The sequence below is a fragment of the Heloderma suspectum genome, chromosome 1 (genome assembly GCF_057233095.1).
Source record: "Heloderma suspectum isolate Gila_16-S chromosome 1, 16-S_ref, whole genome shotgun sequence".
Lineage (NCBI taxonomy): Eukaryota > Metazoa > Chordata > Lepidosauria > Squamata > Helodermatidae > Heloderma > Heloderma suspectum.
The window spans coordinates 290400308-290418154 of NC_139458.1; positions in this window are offsets into that span (position 1 = coordinate 290400308).

The window sequence follows — 17847 nt, forward strand, 5'->3', positions numbered from 1 at the left end:
GTCTGACTCTTCTTTACCCCATCTCCACTTGCAATGAAGGCAAGCATTCGCATCTGAATGGTGCAGCACCTTTGTAAGGTGCTAGCCCAAGCAAGGGTGGGGGCACCATTTGGGCTCCACTTTGGGTAGCAAACTATCTTGGGCTGACACTGAGTTAGAAACTTTCTGAACATAAGAACATGGAAACCGATTTCAAACAATATATGTGATTGCCTGGGCATCTATCATGGGAAAAAAATAATCGACAACAGAGCTGTGTATCAGATTTCCTCCCATTTTGTTCCAATGAAATCAATGAGACTAAGGTAGGGATGACCACAAGGTAGACCACAGTCTACCAGTGGCCTGCTCACTGGTGGGCCAAGCTAGCCCCTACTGTTTGCTGGGATTCTTGCAAAGAATACTGGACCAGGTGCACGTTTGGGGTGATCAAGCAAGGCACTTCTTATGTTCTTCATCAAGAATGCATGCTCCGGAGCACTTAACATAAGTCACATATGCCTTAACCTTTAGGTGCACCTGAATATGTACTCTTGCTTTGTAAATTTAGAACAGTGGGCCATAGTTCATGGTGAAGATGATAAGCTCTCTGGTTAAACAAGAACAAGCAAGCAAGACTGAAGTTTGCCCACCCCTGGATTAGGATGCAATTGGTATAAGCTTTTCTGGGAAAAAGGAATAAGCTTTTGCCGAAGGAAATGCGTGGCCCAAGAGAAGCATAGGAAGCTGCCTTAGACCAGGCTATTTGTCCATCCAGCCCAGGGTGCTTGTGGAGAAAGACTAACATCGAAGGGCGGGGTGCTTCCACCTGTCTCACCCCCCATCTTGGAGCCTGATAATGCCTGCTGCCTGAAGTCTGGAATGGGCGCTTGGTGGAGAGAGATGGAGCAATGTCAAATGTCTGAATGTCTGGGCTCGAAGGAGGACTGGCAATCTTTACCTCCCCAGTGGAAGATGGGGAAGGGACGGTGAGAACTGGAAGGATGCCTGCCACAGGTGAAAGTTGTGGCTGCCAACTAGTGTTTGTAGGCTAATTGTGGAGAATCTCATGTTGACTTTCTAGAATTGAGATGTATTTATTTATTCTGCATTTCTGTGTTACACTTTCTCTCCTGTTTAGTGCTAACCTGTTGGTTTAGGTTACTTTACTTGTACCGTTCTATTTTATATTGTATTTTTGTATGTACTGATTTTTTAAATTATGTATTCATCTACCAACACTATGGTTAATTAATTGTTCCTATTGTTTTGGGGTTTTTTCATACTGCTGTTTCATTTCCTGTTGTTCGTTTGGTATACTGGTCCAAATTGGATTTACTGCTGATCATTTGTTGTGCTGTGAGCTGCTATGGGTGCAGTTTTGTGGGAAAGTGGCATAGAAATAAATAGATGATGATGATGATGATGATGAACAAGATGATGAGCTCTCTAGGATCTATCTAGCTCTCTTTCCTATCACCGTTTTGGAGATGCCAGAGTTTAAAACTGAGACCTTCTGCATGCCGAGTATATGTTCTGCCACTGAGCTATGGTCCATTCCAAAACTATTGGGGCATGCAGAGCTACAAAACATGCTGCCCTTTTCCTGCCACAGGCTAACGCTACTCCACTTCTAGACTTTGTCACCAGTCAAAACCTAATCAAGAATGAAATTCTATTTTCATATTTAACATTCTTTGTTGCTTTTGATTTGATAGAAATTAAAGTAGGACTAAAAGATTCAAGTTGCTGGAGACCTAAGTATCACTTTTATAACCAAATATTATAGTTCTGCCCCTTCATGGATCACTGCCTTGTTGTGGTGAAGGGGCTTGTGTAACTCAGTGAAGCCATAAGCTATGCTGTGCAGGGTCACCCAAGATGGACAGGTCATGGCAGAGAGTTCTGACAAAATGTGGTCCACTGGAGAAGGAAATGGCAACCCACCCCACTATTCTTGCCAAGAAAACCCCATGGAACGTATCACAAGGCTAAAAGATATGACGCCGGAAGATGAGCCCCTCAGGTCGGAAGGTGTCCAATATGCTACTGGGGAAGAGCAGAGGGAATTTCCAAGTAGCGCCAGAAAGAGTGAAGCGGCTGAGCCAAAGCCAAAAGGACACTCAGCTGTGGATGTGTCTGGTGGTGAAAAGAAAATCCGATGCTGTAAAGAACAATATTGTTTAGGAACCTGGAATGTCAGATCAATGAATCGAGGTAAGCTGGAGGTGGTCAAACATGAGATGGCAAGATTGAACATCGACATCTTGGGAATCAGCAAACTAAAATGGACAAGAATGGGCGAATTTAATTCAGGTGACCATTATATCTACTACTGTGGGCAAGAATCCCTTAGAAGAAATGGCGTCGCACTCATCGTCAATAAAAGGGTGGGAAAAGCAGTACTGGGGTACAATCTCAAAAATGACAGAATTATCTCAGTATGAATCCACAGCAAACCATTCAACATCACAGTAATTCAAGTCTATGCCCCAACCACTGAGGCCGAAGAAGCTGAGGCTGATCGGTTCTATGAAGACCTACAACACCTTCTAGAACTAACACCAAAAAAAGATGTCCTTTTCATCATAGGGGATTGGAATGCTAAAGTAGGAAGTCAAGAAATCACCGGGATAGCAGGCAAGCATGGCCTTGGTGTACAAAATGAAGCAGGACAAAGGCTAATAAGAGTTTTGCCAAGAGAACACGCTGATCATAGCAAACAATCTTTTCCAACAGCACAAGAGGCGACTCTACACACGGACATCACCAGATGGTCAATATCAAAATCAGATGGATTATGTCCTTTGCAGCCAAAGATGGAGAAGCTCTATACAGTCAGTCAAAACAAGACCTGGAGCTGACTGTGGCTCAGATCATGAGCTGCTTCTTGCAAAATTTCAGCTTAAATTGAAGAACATAGGGAAAACCACTAAACCATTCAGGTATGACCTAAATCATATCCCTTATGAATATACAGTGGAGGTGAGGAATAGATTTCAGGGATTAGACCTGATAGACAGAGTGCCTGAGGAACTATGGACGGAGGTCCGTAACATTGTTCAGGAGGCAGCAACAAAATCCATCCCAAAGAAAAAGAAATGCAAGAAAGCAAAGTGGCTGTCTGATGAGGCTTGTAGCTGAGGAAAGAAGGGAAGCGAAAAGCAAGGGAGAAAGGGGAAGATATATCCAACTGAATGCAGAGTTCCAGAGAATAGCAAGGAGAGACAAGAAGGCCTTCTTAAATGAACAATGCAAAGAAATCGAGGAAACAATAGAATGGGAAAGACTAGAGATCTTTTCAAGAAAATCGGAGATCTCGAGGGATCATTTTGTGCAAAGACAGGTATGATAAAGGACAAAGAAGGCAGGGAGCTAACAGAAGCAGATGAGATTAAGAAGAGGTGAAAAGAATACACAGAAGAACTATACAGAAAAGGTCTGAATGTCCCTGACAGCCATGATAGTGCGGTCACTGAACTTGAGCCGGACATCCTAGAGAGTGAAGTCAAATGGGCCCTAGGAAGCAGTAGTAACAACAAAGCTAGTGGAGATGACAGTATTCCAGCTGAGCTATTTAAAATCCTAAAAGATGATGCTGTTAAAGTGCTGCACTCAATATGCCAACAAATTTGGAACACTCAACAATGGCCACAAGACTGGAAAAGGGCAGTTTACATTCCAATTCCAAAGAAGGGCAATGCCAAAGAGTGTTCAAACCACCGTACAAACAATTGCGCTCATTTCACATCCAACAAGGTTATGCTCAAAATCCTACAAGCTAGGCTTCAGCAATATGTGAACCGAGAACTACTGGAAGTACAAGCTGGGTTTCGAAGAGGCAGAGGAACTAGAGATCAAATCGCCAACATTCACTGGATCATGGAGAAAGCAATAGAATTCCAGAAAAACGTCTATTTCTGCTTCATTGACTTCGCTAAAGCCTTTGATTGTGTGGATCACAACAAACTCTGGGAAATTCTTAAAGAGATGGGAGTACCAGACCATCTTACCTGTCTCCTGAGAAACCTGTACGAGGGACAAGAAGCAAGTAAGAACCGGACATGGAACAACCGATTGGTTCAAAATTGGGAAAGGCGTACGACAAGGGTTTATATTGTCACCCTGCTTATTTAACTTATATGCAGAGTACATCATAAGAAATGCCAGGTTGGATGAATCACAGGTCGGAATTAAGATTGCCGGGAGAATTATCAACAACCTCAGATATGCAGATGATACCACCCTAATGGCAGAAAGCAAAGAGGATCTAAAGAGCCTCTTGTTGAGGGTAAAAGAGGAGAGTGCAAAAGCTGGTCTGAAACTCAACATTAAAAAAGCTCAGATCATGGCATCTGGCCCCAGCACTTCCTGTCATATAAAAGGGGAAGAAATGGAAGCAGTGACAGATTTTATTTTCTTGTGCTCCAAGATCACCGCAGATGGTGACTGTAGCCATGAAATTAAAAGACGCTTGCTCCTTGGGAGGAAAGCTATGGCACACCTAGACAGCATAGTAAGAAGCAAAGACATCACCTTGCTGACAAAGGTTTGTATAATCAAAGCTATGGTTCTCCCACTAGTAACGTATGGCTGTGAGAGCTGGACTATAAGGAAGGCTGAGCACCGAAGAATTGATGCTTTCGAATTGTGGTGCTGGAGAAGACTCTTACGAGTCCCCTGGACTGCAAGGAGGTCAAATCAGTCAGTCCTAAATGAAATCAACCCTGAGTGCTCATTGGAAGGACAGGTAGTGAAGCTGAAGCTCAAATATTTTGGCCACCTAATGCGAAGAGAAAACTCACTAGAAAAGACTCTCCCTGATGATGGGAAAGATTGAAGGCAAAAGGAGAAGGGGACTGCAGAGGATGAGATGGCTAGATTGCATCACCGATGCAATGAATATGAACTTGAGCACACTCTGGGAGAGAGTGGACAGGAAAGCCTAGTGTGCTATGGTCCATGGGGTCACGAAGAGTCAGACACGTCTTAACGACTGAACAACAACAATTATAGTTCTAGAAGGTGATTTTTGAGGTCTGGTTTATACATATGGGTGTGTTCATCACTTGATGACTTCAGCATCAAGTAATGACTTGCATGGGTGAATAAGCTACCACAGCTTAATCTTATCAAAGAAACAAGATTCATGCTTCCTAACATTAACTACCAAACAATACTTTTCACTTGATGGGCTAGCACCTGCTGTCTCTCTGCTAAATTGGTTAATTGTCTCCATTGAAAAGTACTCCCTACCCTAAACACTTGATCCTTCAGTCAGATTTCTAGCTATTTACTTAAAAGATCTCTTTTAAAAACCCTCCTTGGTTAAGTAAGATCACCTCCTCATGGAAACACATGAAAAAGAGCAGAATAATTTAGAACACCATTTTTACTGAATTAATGTTATCAACAGTCAATGTATTGTAAAAGATACTTGTATTGCTATACATTTATCTTTGTTCCAAGGCTTATATAGACAGTATCAGCTAATAAATTCTCTTTACAGCTAAGGCTGAAGATAATTATAACCATTCACAAATAAATAGCAAGTGTCTGAATGGCAGTAGGTCATTGGATGAAGCAATAACCTTTCCCTTCTAGAATAAAGGCACACTCTCCGTAACAGTGTACCTTGCAATTGAAAATAATTTGCATGCAGTGACCTTATCACAGCTTCTTGATTTCCAGAGGAAGTATATGATAATGAGCCAAGCAGACCTTATATGGAACACAAATCTTTAGCATTGAATAATGAAATGATACAAGTTGTGAGTCCACATATCAGAACATGACATGCTCAGGAAGAAGACAAAAAAATACATATTTTTTAAAATAAAAATGCAATTATTTTTTGTCACTCATCTAGAGCTTGTCCTGTCCAGCTGCAACAAAGACAGATGTTGAGTTAAGAATATGAGAGCAGAACAACCATCTGGCATTTGATACATAGTTATTCTGAGTCTGGAAAGACCTTTATAGGAGTGAGCTCATGTGAAAATCCTCTCTGTAGACTGGTGGACGACTTCAGACACACTTAAAGAAGTGGTTCTTAAATAACTTCCCAGAGGTTTATTATGCAGAGATTTCTTGGGAAGTTCTACAGAAGACACACAGGAAGATGCATGAGTGATGCCACTTCCATGTCTTGTGCAAAGGGCAGGCATGAGTGTTCTCTCCCCACATCAGGAGAACTCACAACTCTGTTTGGGGAACATATGTGTCTCACTATGCTTCAAATGTGGTTCAGAAACATGAAGAAAGGAAACATGAGCTATTCCCATTTCTTGTTCCTTTGCAAAGGTGGGATATGAACTTACAGATCTCACATCCAAGCCTATTTGTCTGATCTTGAGCTTCTCAGTAGCATTAGTCAGGAAGCTAGAGAAATATACTATCATTCATTTTATTATGTATTTATTATGTTTGTAGCCTCAAGGTGGCATACCAGATTGAAATCTGGTTACATACTTCCCAATGAAAAGTCTAGAATTGTAATTTAGAGAGGTCCTTTCACTTGCATATGAATGTTGGACTTGGGATATATTGGACTTCTATTCTCTCTGTGCAGAAGCTCCCATGTTGCATTACACATACTGCTTTTGATACTGTGGAGTTTCAAAGGAAGATGGCCATGCATACGGGAGGCTCTTCAGGATGTCCCATGAATCATACCACTCCCAAGAGTGTCCTACCATATTCTAGAACATAACTTGCTTCTTGGAGTGATGCTGATCATTGAGAGGATATGTTGAGAAGGTCTACCTGACTCTTTAGATCACTTCCTTCCTGAGTAGCAACATATCTGATTTAGTAATGAACAATGGTCATGGAGAGACAAAATTATTTTCCCCACTTTGCAATCTGCATAACTTTGCATTTCAATTTTATTCTCTAATCACATTTAATTGTGATGTAAAATACAATTTAAATAGAATTAAATAAAAGACAATTAAAACAGACAAAATAAACTTCCACAAACAATACCGAGTAGGATTGCAGATTTCAGTGTCATGCAGACAGTCTCACATGTCATGAATCACCAAATTTTCTATTCACATTCTCAGATTGATCCCTCCCACTTTTGCTCATTCTTGCTCACTACATCATGTTTGACTCCACAGTGCCCCACATAAGGCAACTTGGAATCCGTATAGTAGCCCTAAGTGCTACAATAATAATAAAATATGGCACATAAAGGAAGCTGTTTAAATATCCTTATTGCTGGGTACTTAAATCTCCTTATAGCCTTTGGAAGCTACTTGGTTGAGTGATGTACTATGATCTCTTACCTGCCTGCTAGAAAAGGTTAACTGCAAAATATTATACAATTAATTGTGTTAACAATGAACGTAAAAGGACCAGTAATTATTCTGCCTGCTATAACAGGTGGTTGCATAATACGACTCAATTAATAAGGAGAAGTTCTCTTTTAGAACTTGAGGTTTTACAGGCTTTGAATATTTCCCTACTACTGCTCATCTCAATAATGTATTAAATATTTAAATGTGATAATCCTAAAGTGTTGAAAGAATAGGCTTTCCATAATATGGTTTTGTGGCCAGAGCATTAGACATGGGTTGTGCCTGTGCAATGGATGAAAGTCAGAGAGACTTAGGTGCATGTTTGCTTTTGCAAAATCTATGGAACATCCAATACAAACCTATACTTATTTAATGAAAAGTCCAAATGAGTTCAGTGGAACTTGGTCTCAAGTAGCATGCATTGAAGCATTTGCAGTTAAAGTGCATTGATTTTAACAGGAACCAGATCCAGATGTTTTGGTTATAGAATGAAGAGGATACATCTGTTCCAGTGAGCAGAAATTAGCTTTCTGATTTCAGTGGCACCTACTCCCAAGGAAGTTTACAGGACTTTACTGTACACACTATCTCAGTGCATTTATGTGTTGTATATAAGACAATGACATCTCTAAACTTTATAAAATTGTGTCTGATGTTGAAATTTTCCTGTACATTCCTGTTGGGTCTTTATCATTGCCATAACTGAATAGGATTTAAAGTTCACTGAAGTTTGCTTTTTTACATGTCCACCCTTCCTTAATGAAAGATAAATTAAAATTTAAAGGGGGAAAATCAGCCATTAAAAATAAATTACACACACCAGAAAAGAAATAAAATAGATATTCTTTTCTTTGGAAGCCTTAGGAAAAATGCAGAAGGTCTTGCTAATTGAATCAGGTATCCTAAATCTAAACTTTATTTACAGGTTTTGTTTCCCACACATCTCCTTAAGGGTTCTGCATAAACCTGTCTATCTTTGACCCCTAAGCATTAGCAAATGACATGAAAAATCACTTTCAGGTGGAAGTGAATGCCAAGCCTTGAAAAACAAAGAGGACCTTCCCTGTGCATTTAAATGAAATACGTTACCAGTAAGAAGGCTTCCTAAGTTATAATTAAAAATGATCTCCTTCTATTAGCTATTAATAGCAAATAGTCAATAGTAATATTACAGTTCTAGTAAGAGATGTCATTTTAAAGGCTAATGTAGTATTACTGCGATGCAGACTTCTGTTTACAGGGCATTCAGATAAATGGTGGTACGATGTTTGTAATCTGGCTTCCAAAAGACATTCTGCAGCAATACTATTTAGTGTAACTCTGCATCAGGGATGGGGAATATTTGGCCCTCCAGATGTTTTTGGACTGCAGCTCCCAGCATCCGTCAGCATTAGCTATGCTGGCTGGGGCTGATGGGAGTTGAAGTCCACCAACATGTGGAGGGCCACAGGTTCCTCACCGCTGTTCTACATGTAGCTTGCACTGCCCTAGGTATGCTCGCTTTAATGAAAGTTTACATTTCAGGACTTCTTGTTCTTTTTTGGCCGAAATCTAAAATGCAGCTCCAGAAACCTTGACAGATGGTGTTTTGAAGGATAATGCCAGGTAGCTAGTGTGAATCCCACATTAGCATTCTCTCCAGCTTTCATAGGCAGTGCACCTTAGTCTCTTTTTAATATTCACATATGCTCACCTACAGCTACACTCAGGGGAAAGTAGCATAGTATTCATTTACTAAAACCTGTGAGTCATTCTGAGTTAAATTCTAGCATTAAAAGGAAAGCCCAATGTGAACATATTTTCATGGGCTTGCCTTTATTTCTAGTTTTTTTAAAAAAAGTTGTATATTTTCATTCCACTCACCCTTATCCCCCCCCCCCATTTATCTTCAGGTTTATATTGTGTTTCAGTAGATAGTTCCCCCTGCTGGGAAAAGTGCAAATTACACACACACACACACACACACTATGCTCCTTTGGGGGTGGGGGGAGCATTTAGGTCTATCCCAAGAGTGTTAAAAGGATCTGCTATAGAAACACATCTAGAAACACTTTACAAACCTGGTTTCTGCAAATCAATATGTCTTTCACTTAAGAAGACTGGAAGATTCTGTAGCTAAGGAAACATGTTTAATGCCAGTTTAATGACAGAAGATTATATTACAATCTTTTTAGTTAAAAAAAATCCAGTTAAGTTGGAACACTGGCATAATATTTGCTTGCCTATTGCCTAGGTTTCTGTGTAGTTATTTGAATAAACTTATCTCAAATTCCTTTAAGTCTAACTTTTATGGAACATAATGATCTATACCTGTCAGAATTCATATTTGAGTTCATCTTGGAATATGGTAAGGAAACAATCATAGTATACCAATAAAGAATATAATTAAATTATACAAACATGATTGTACAAATAGTATATGGATAAGGTGGAATCCATGCCCAAGGAATAAGTTCAAGGAGGAGTTTTATGATGGCATTGATTCTGTACCTCACATTTTGATACAGCTTGTAAATATGTAACTAAGCAATTATACAAAGGCACAACTTGCAAAGTTCTGGTTAACAACTTCCTAGTGAATAATTCAGCAATCCTGACATAAACACAAGTCAGTCACAACTGTTCACTGCTTGATAGATTCCTATTACATATTCTGGAAAAATAGGGTGCACCCAACAGCGCAGTTGACAAAGTTAGCAAATCTGAACCAGCAGTAAAGTGAAATGAAAGCATTGCTGAATTATAGACACTGTAATGGATTCAGATCTTCCCATATAAAGCCGAGTATGGAAACAAAACAAAAACAAGATGTAATGGGTTTAATAAGCGAATTGTATCTGTCTTTGTGTAAATAAAATTAAATTAGAGACCATGGAGGCTCTACTTGCCACACAAGCCTGACTTTAGTAGTTGACTTAATAAAGAGAGAATTCCTTACTAATGAGAAGCAACAAGAAAAGAAATATAACCTTATTTCTTATGAAACAAATCATTTCCATGGAAATGGAGTAATTGTTATCCTGACCATTCTTTAAGAAGTGAAAGACATTTGCAACCTTATGTTCTGAAATGGAAGCATTCAATAAACCATGGCCACCAGGAGTTACTTAAAAGTAGGTCCACAAATCTATGGCAAAGCTGATCAAGGGAGGACCTTCCTTTTCTATCCCTAAAAGTGAGCTTTTTCTTACCAGAATGGCCAGATCTAATACATTTGACAAAATGCCTAATAGTTGCAGATAGATTTAGTTGGATGTCAAGGCTCTTCCAGAGTCCTGACATGAACACAACTTCCCTGTTCACTGTACAGCATTTCTACAGAAACCTGTCAGCATCTCTAGCTTCACCTTGCACTTGGAGAAGAAAAACAATGCTGCCCAAATACAGCTCCCACTGCTAAGATTTCTGTTATGCGCCCTTTCAGAAGGCAGTGTGCTGATCGAGAATCAAGGGCACAAGCACAACTCAGTCTCTTTTTCCGCCTGCGCTTTCTGACTTGCTAGCGCCCTGCATTCTCTAATGCGATTAGTCCTTCCGTATCAATCTCGTCTGTTTCACTCTCAGCAAACCTCTGACTGTATGTAGATCTGAGATAAGCTTCATTCTCTCACTCTCTCCACCCCAACAAGGGATGTGTATCTGCATGTTTCTATGCCCTCAGCCCGTCTCAGTTTAGTCCAAGGCAGCATACAAGATTACAGTACATAACGGTAGCAGCAGCAGCCAGTTCTTTGCTAAGAGCACACAGCAAAGGAAACAAGAGAAGCAATCGAGGGAGACTCACGCCCCCCCCCCGCAACTCAGAGAGGCAAAAGCGAAGTCTTACCTTCAGCCAAAAGGCGCATTGCATGAACAAAGGAAGAATCCAAGCTATCTTTCTCTGCCATCAGCTCGGGTAAATATTTCTCCTGTTCCATAGTACGTTCAGCTGCACTTTAGACCGGCTTGTCTGCCCAAGGTGGTGTTGGAGAAGAGCAGTCACTGGAGCTTCGTTGGGTTCGGTTCCTCCCCTTCTCTCTGCACTTGGGATGTCTCAGCCCCCCATGCACCTTGTGGCGTTAGGCGCTGCACACCTCTCGCGTCTCCGCTTCAGTACCTTGGACAGCGCTTCTCCCTGACTTGGCCGATTCCCTCGACAGGAGCGTGTGTTTGTCCGCCCGCCGCCCGCCCCTGTGTGCCTCTCCCCCCTGCCACTGAGCTACAGCCTCATACCCGGAGCTTTAACTAGGGAGGTGGGAAGAAGAAGTCTTACACCTCCCTCCTTCCTCTCCCCATTGGTGATCGTGCGCCGGAAGGCGGAGATGTACAGGGCAGCGCTGGAGTAGGATTGGCTCTGCCCCCATCTCGCCCAGTGAAAAGCAGGCTAGGGAATAGGCAGGAGGGGCGCTGCCTGTGGGAAATTGTGGGGAGGGGAAGGGACAAGCCGCTCCGGTCGCTGTCCAACGTGCTGAAGCAGTGCGAAGGACAAAGCAACCTAGACCGAGTGTCTGAAACGGGAGTTGGAAGTCAGGGAGAGAAATGCTTCTCCGATACCCCCGCCCTCCTAACGTCTGGTTAATTAAGTCCTCAGCGAGAGCAATTAAGCCCAGTCATTGCATATTTTACTTGTTTGCCGTCCTGTTCAGTTGAAACACACACACACATTATTACATTTTGCTAGCGAAATTAGCAGGGAAAGTTGTCACCTTATTTGGGAGGTTATGCCCTTAACTGCTGAAATAAATCTTGAAGGTATCGACTATTCCCCCTCCCACCACCACTACTCCCCTTCTTCATCCAATCTTCTCTTATGACTGCTAACGGTAGGGAGCTGGTTGTAATGACTGATACATCTAAAAGAGTGATTAGAGGGTACTCATTGCTGCTTTAATTAAACTGTGGATTGATTCCTTCTCTTCCTCTTCCTTGCCTGGATACTTTTTTTACCCTGTCCAGGTAGGTTTTATGACTGCAGACCATTCAGGGTAGAGGGAACACGTCACCCTTACCGGAAGGTAGAAAGGAAAGTGTTTAATTTAAAAGTGCAAACTGCCTGGCAGAGTGTGCAAGGAACCAGAAACAGTATTGGAATATTTTTCCCCAACCTACTGGGGAAAGAAACCTGATCATAAAATGGGGAACTCCATCTTCCCCCACCCACCCCAGTCCAGCCTAAGCAAAAGGGGTAAGAAGGGGCAGCAAAATTCTACCTTCAGACTTCTTTTTAATATTGGAAACTGCCCTGGAACCAATTTTGATGAGGGTAGCATAAAAATGTTGAAAATTAAATAAAATGTTAGCTGCGGGCAAACAGCTGGCTGTGTATCAGTTCCTGGGTTGTCTGTGGCCATGTCAAAAGACCACAGGAATATAATGGAAGAGTTAATATAGTTTGCCTTCTCCTCCATTTCTCAGCCATGCAGCTTTTCTTTCCTATGCACTTTACACCCTAGTGCATTACTTCTTGGTACATTCTAAAAAGAATGAGGTGGCGGGGTCAAAGAAATGCAGTACTTGCTACTGAATGGGAAATCACTCAACATTTCTGTTCCAGTCCTATTCAGTGAACCACATTACTTACATTACTGGAAAGGAAAGGAAAGGAAAGGAAAGGAAAGGAAAGGAAAGGGAAGGGAAGGGAAGGGAAGGGAAGGGAAGGGAAGGGAAGGAAAGGAAAGGAAAGGAAAGGAAAGGTTCCTCCTGTGCAAGCACCGGTTCATTACTGACCCCTAGAGGGTCGCCGCTTACGCTGTCATTTTCATGGCAGACTAACTATAGCGGGGTGGTCTGGTTTGCCATTGCCTTCCCCAGTCATGGCATGACTGGAGCAGCACAGTAAACATTGCCTTATGGTCCATGCATTAGTAACATCTGTAAGGAGGAACCATGTGGACTGGGCATATGATGGGCTTCCTACCTTTGCCAGTGTTGCTCCATCCTCCAGGCACTATGACTGATTCAGTTATGGCCTCTTTAAAATACCAGATTTTTTATTTCCATTCAGCATGGGCCAAATATCTCTGAGCCTCACCCAGCGCATACAACTAGGAAGATCAGAGAGGATGTATGGTTGGGGGGGGGGGGAATGTGAAAGGGATTCAACCCTTTGGCTCAGAAAATGTTGAATCAGCTTCATTTAGAGTAGTAGCTGTAGAAATCATTGACATCCTCAAATTACAGAATTAAAGCTGCTATGCAATTAAAGTGTCTACAGAAGAAGTAAATACACTCATTTCATTTTAATTAGAACTATATATAAATGTGTGGGTGCACACGCATGTCTTCCCTTACAAACACCTTAACAATGTATTTCTATTTCTAAACACATTAACTGGATTTTCTTTTACATTGGTCCAACTGTTCAAAAATCCATTTCCAGCTTTCCTGCAATAGGTAACACTAATCATTCCTGCATATATTTTCAGTGTACAAAGTGATTTATAATTCCTTTTCATTTCATTCCATCTTCACAGCAAGCTACCAGTGAGATAGTTTATCAAATCCCACCTATTTTACAGACAGAAAATAAAGGCTGGGAGGGAGAGGTTGGACTAAGGCCTGAGCTGAAATTTAAAGCCAAGTCTCGAGGCCCAAAAGCATCATTCTGGCCAGTGGTCTACACTGGTACTCATAAAATATTGTCATTCTTCCTTGGTTTCTACTACTAGAGGTCATAATATAGCTGAATTTGGGGGTGAGAGGGGAACACCAGCATTCATTCTTACTAGGGTTCATAGTTTAAATCAGTTTAAATGGTAAATGAATCTACTGAAGTTTTAGTTGATTCATTTGTAGGAACCATTTTAATCAGTGACGTTAATTGTGATTGGTGGGGCTCTAAGTTAAGGGCACAATTGTTTATTTTTGAATCTGTTCTGATATTTGTCTTTTGAAAGAAGATGTTCTTTCCTTCTAAGAAGGAGTGGTAGCTTCTGCTGATGAAATTGTAAGTTCTCTTGCAAAATTCAGTATCTCAAAAAGATATCTTACTGAGATGTTGGTGATACGCAAATTTAATGTCAGGTCTCGGCGACTATCAGGCAGTCAGGATCCAAGACCAGGGAGAGTGGGGGAATTGGCTGTCAACCTGTTTAGATACAAAGTAAATGTGTAGTCCAAAACAGGCAGGGGTCAAGATGTGAAGCAGCAATTGGGAAAAGGGAGCAGGTGCTTAATTGGGCAGAGTCCTCACACAAGAGACAAACTGCTCAGATTGAAGAGCAAGTTCTGAGCTTTGGACTTTATAAAAACTAATGGGCAAGGAGTGGCCTTTGGGGTCAGCTGACTGAGTGCTCAGGCTACATGGTGACTTCACTTCCAGTACCACTGAATCCCTTGAATGTCTAGTATCTGTTGATACAACTGAAATACTTGACCATATTATGATGACTGTTCCAATAGAAAGATGCACAATAGCATATATGAGACATGAAGTGGAGCAATATATACTATGTACATCCATATTTAGGTGCAGGTGTCCATCCTCCTTTCTGACCCCAACATCTGAAGCACAAGTGCCAGGCTTCAGACCTCCTTGGCAAGGACGCTGGCAAGCCACATTTCTACCCTCACTTGATGACCTTCTGCCAGCAGGCAAGGACGCATTTATTTAGATGGGCCTTTTGGAGTTGTAGATATGTGGCAATTTCTTTTTGCAGGTTGTTTGATTCTATCGAAGTTTTAACCGTCTTATTTTTTATCTTTTCATAGCTCTGTCTTTTACTGCTATTTGTTGTATTTTGTTTTATGTGTTGTATTTGTATTGTCTGAGACTTAGGTGGGAAAGGTGGGATATAAATTCAAGAAATTGATCAATCCACATTTATGAGTTCAATATGATCACTCAGCTCCAAGGAAGTGAGATATGTATATGAAAAGAATAACACACTAAAATAGAAACATTGCTTGATGCAAAAGCCATGAACTGAAAGTAAAAGGATAGAATTACAAGTGGAAAATTGCAGACCATCTCTTAGAATATATATCCCTGTGGCAATATATTTTATGCTGTTGAATAGCCTCTCATGGGATGGTTAAAAGCTCTGCCATCAAGAAGTAAAACACATGGTATAGGGTGAGTCAGAGTGGTCAGGAGAAGTATGTGAGCTAATATCAATTAAAATGTGTTTTTTTAATTTTTTAAAAAATCATTGTATTAAGAGATGCTGCTAATGATTCTCCTGTTTAGTTAAATGAACTCATGTTGATAGTCTTTTGTTGCAAAATAGAATATATCTATTTCTAAGGAAGTTGTGGTATGGCAGCCTTTGAGTACCAGCTAAACTAAAGCTATATAAATGCTGTCATTGATTCAGATAATTCATTATCACAATATTATGCCCTACAGGTAGGCCTGGAAGCACATCAGAAATCCTAGTCAAAACACAGAGTCATTCAGCAAGAAATCTTTTCAAAAGATATGAGAATTAGAAACAAGAATATACAGCTACATTCAGCACAGAGAGAGAAGGAAGTGCCACCTTGGAAAAAAAATAGAATACATCTTTCATAACTGCCCTTTCTCTTTTAAATAAGATTTGCTATTTCTTGGTGTGTGTGTGTGTGTGTGTGTTTTAAAAAATCTTGCTTTGAATGACTTTTTGGCACTCAATTTGATAGTGATCCTTTGACTCGCTAGTATTCAATACATTTATTCTCTTTGGAGCACATATTCACCACGACGCCTGTTTGCTGTGAAATTATTGCAGTTATCTATACAAAACATAGTTCCCTCTTCATGGTAAAAAACCAACTAAAATGTGGAAGCAGGTCAAACGTATTGTTAAATCAGAACCGAGTATTGGATTAAGGTGTCACAGCAACAGAAATGCCTGGGGAGCTTTTTATAAATGGCAGATCTCTCTCTCTCTCTCTCTCTCTCTCTCTCTCTCTCTCTCTCTCTCTGCCTCTCAGCTGATCTTACATAATGGACTAACTACCTGTAACACACAAAAATGTATACTGATTCCAATGCCTTTTTTTCTAGACTAAACAAAGAGCAAACTGGACTAGGCTAGTGGTGTGCAAACTGCCTTAGATTTAATTCTGAATCCAGCTTTTTACAAGCTTTTGGGGAACTGCTTGTCTCTACTCTACAGGCCACATTCAGGAACTTTTCTTCTCCCTCATGGAAAGATCTTCTGCAGAGGTAGGATGAAAGTGAGGGTTTGAAATTTAAGTATGCAAGTAGATGGTAGAGAAAAGACAGGGGGTTCTGATCTAGGGAGAGACTGAGTGCTATAGAATTTAACATGGAAGAGATCAGAGTAAAAGAGGATAGTGAAAGTATTTCGATTTTCTCTACAGATAGATAGTGATCAAAAGCAGAGAAAATTGTTAAGGGTTGTCATCTGAAGGATAGATACCGTGGTGTTCAGAGCAGAGGCATGGAAAGTGTTAAGAACATAAGAGATGTATTGGATCAGACCAAAGTACTATTTAGTACAGCATTCTGTTCCACATTAGCCAACCAGATTCCCATAGGAAATTCACAAGCAAGACATGAGTGCAACAACACCCTCTTGTTCAAGGTCCCCAGCAAGTAGAATTCAGATGCTGGAAGTAATATATAGCCATCATGACTAATAGCTATTGATACCATTATCCTCCATGAATTTGTCTAATCTCCTTTTAAAGCCATCTCGGTTGGTAACTATCACTGCTTTTCGTGATAGTGAATTCCATAGTTTAACTATTTACTGTGTGAAGGAGTACTTCCTTTTGTCTGTCATGCATCTTCCACCATTCAGTTCCGTTGGATGACCCTAGGTTCCAGTATTATGAGACAAGGAGAAAAACTTATCCCTGTTAACTCTCTCCATGCCATGCATTCTTTTATACACCTCTATCATAGAATCATAGAATCACAGAATAGTAGGGTTGGAAGGGGCCTACAAGGCCATCGAGTCCAACCCCCTGCTCAGTGCAGGAATCCAAGTCAGAGCATCCCTGCAGATGGCTGTCCAGCCTCAACTTGAATGCCTCCAGTGTGGGAGAGCCCACCACCTCCCTAGGTAATTGGTTCCATTGTTGTATTGCTCTAACAGTCAGGAAGTTTTTCCTGATGTTCAGCTGGAATCTGGCTTCCTGTAACTTCAGCCCATTTTTCCGTGTCGTGCACTCTGGGATGATCGGGAAGAGATCCTGGCCTGCTTCTCTGTGGCAACCTCTCAAGTACTTGAAGAGCACTATCATATCTCCCCTCAGTCTTCTCTTCTCAAGGCTAAACATGCCCAGTTCTTTCAGTCTCTCCTCATAGGGCTTTGTTCCCTGTCCCCTGATCATCTTCGTTGCCTTCCTCTGAACCCTCTCCAGTTTGTCTGCATCCTTCTTAAAGTGTGGTGCCCAGAACTGGACACAGTACTCCAGATGAGGCCTAACCAGTGCTGAGTAGAGGGGAACTAGTACTTCCCAGGATTTGGAAGCTATGCTTCTATGAATGCAGCCCAAAAGAACATTTGCCTTTTTTGCAGCCACATCACATTGTTGGCTCATATTCAGCTTGTGATCGACAACAATCCCAAGATCCTTCTCGCTTGTAGTGTTGTTGAGCCACGTATCCCCCATCTTGTAACTGTGCATTTGG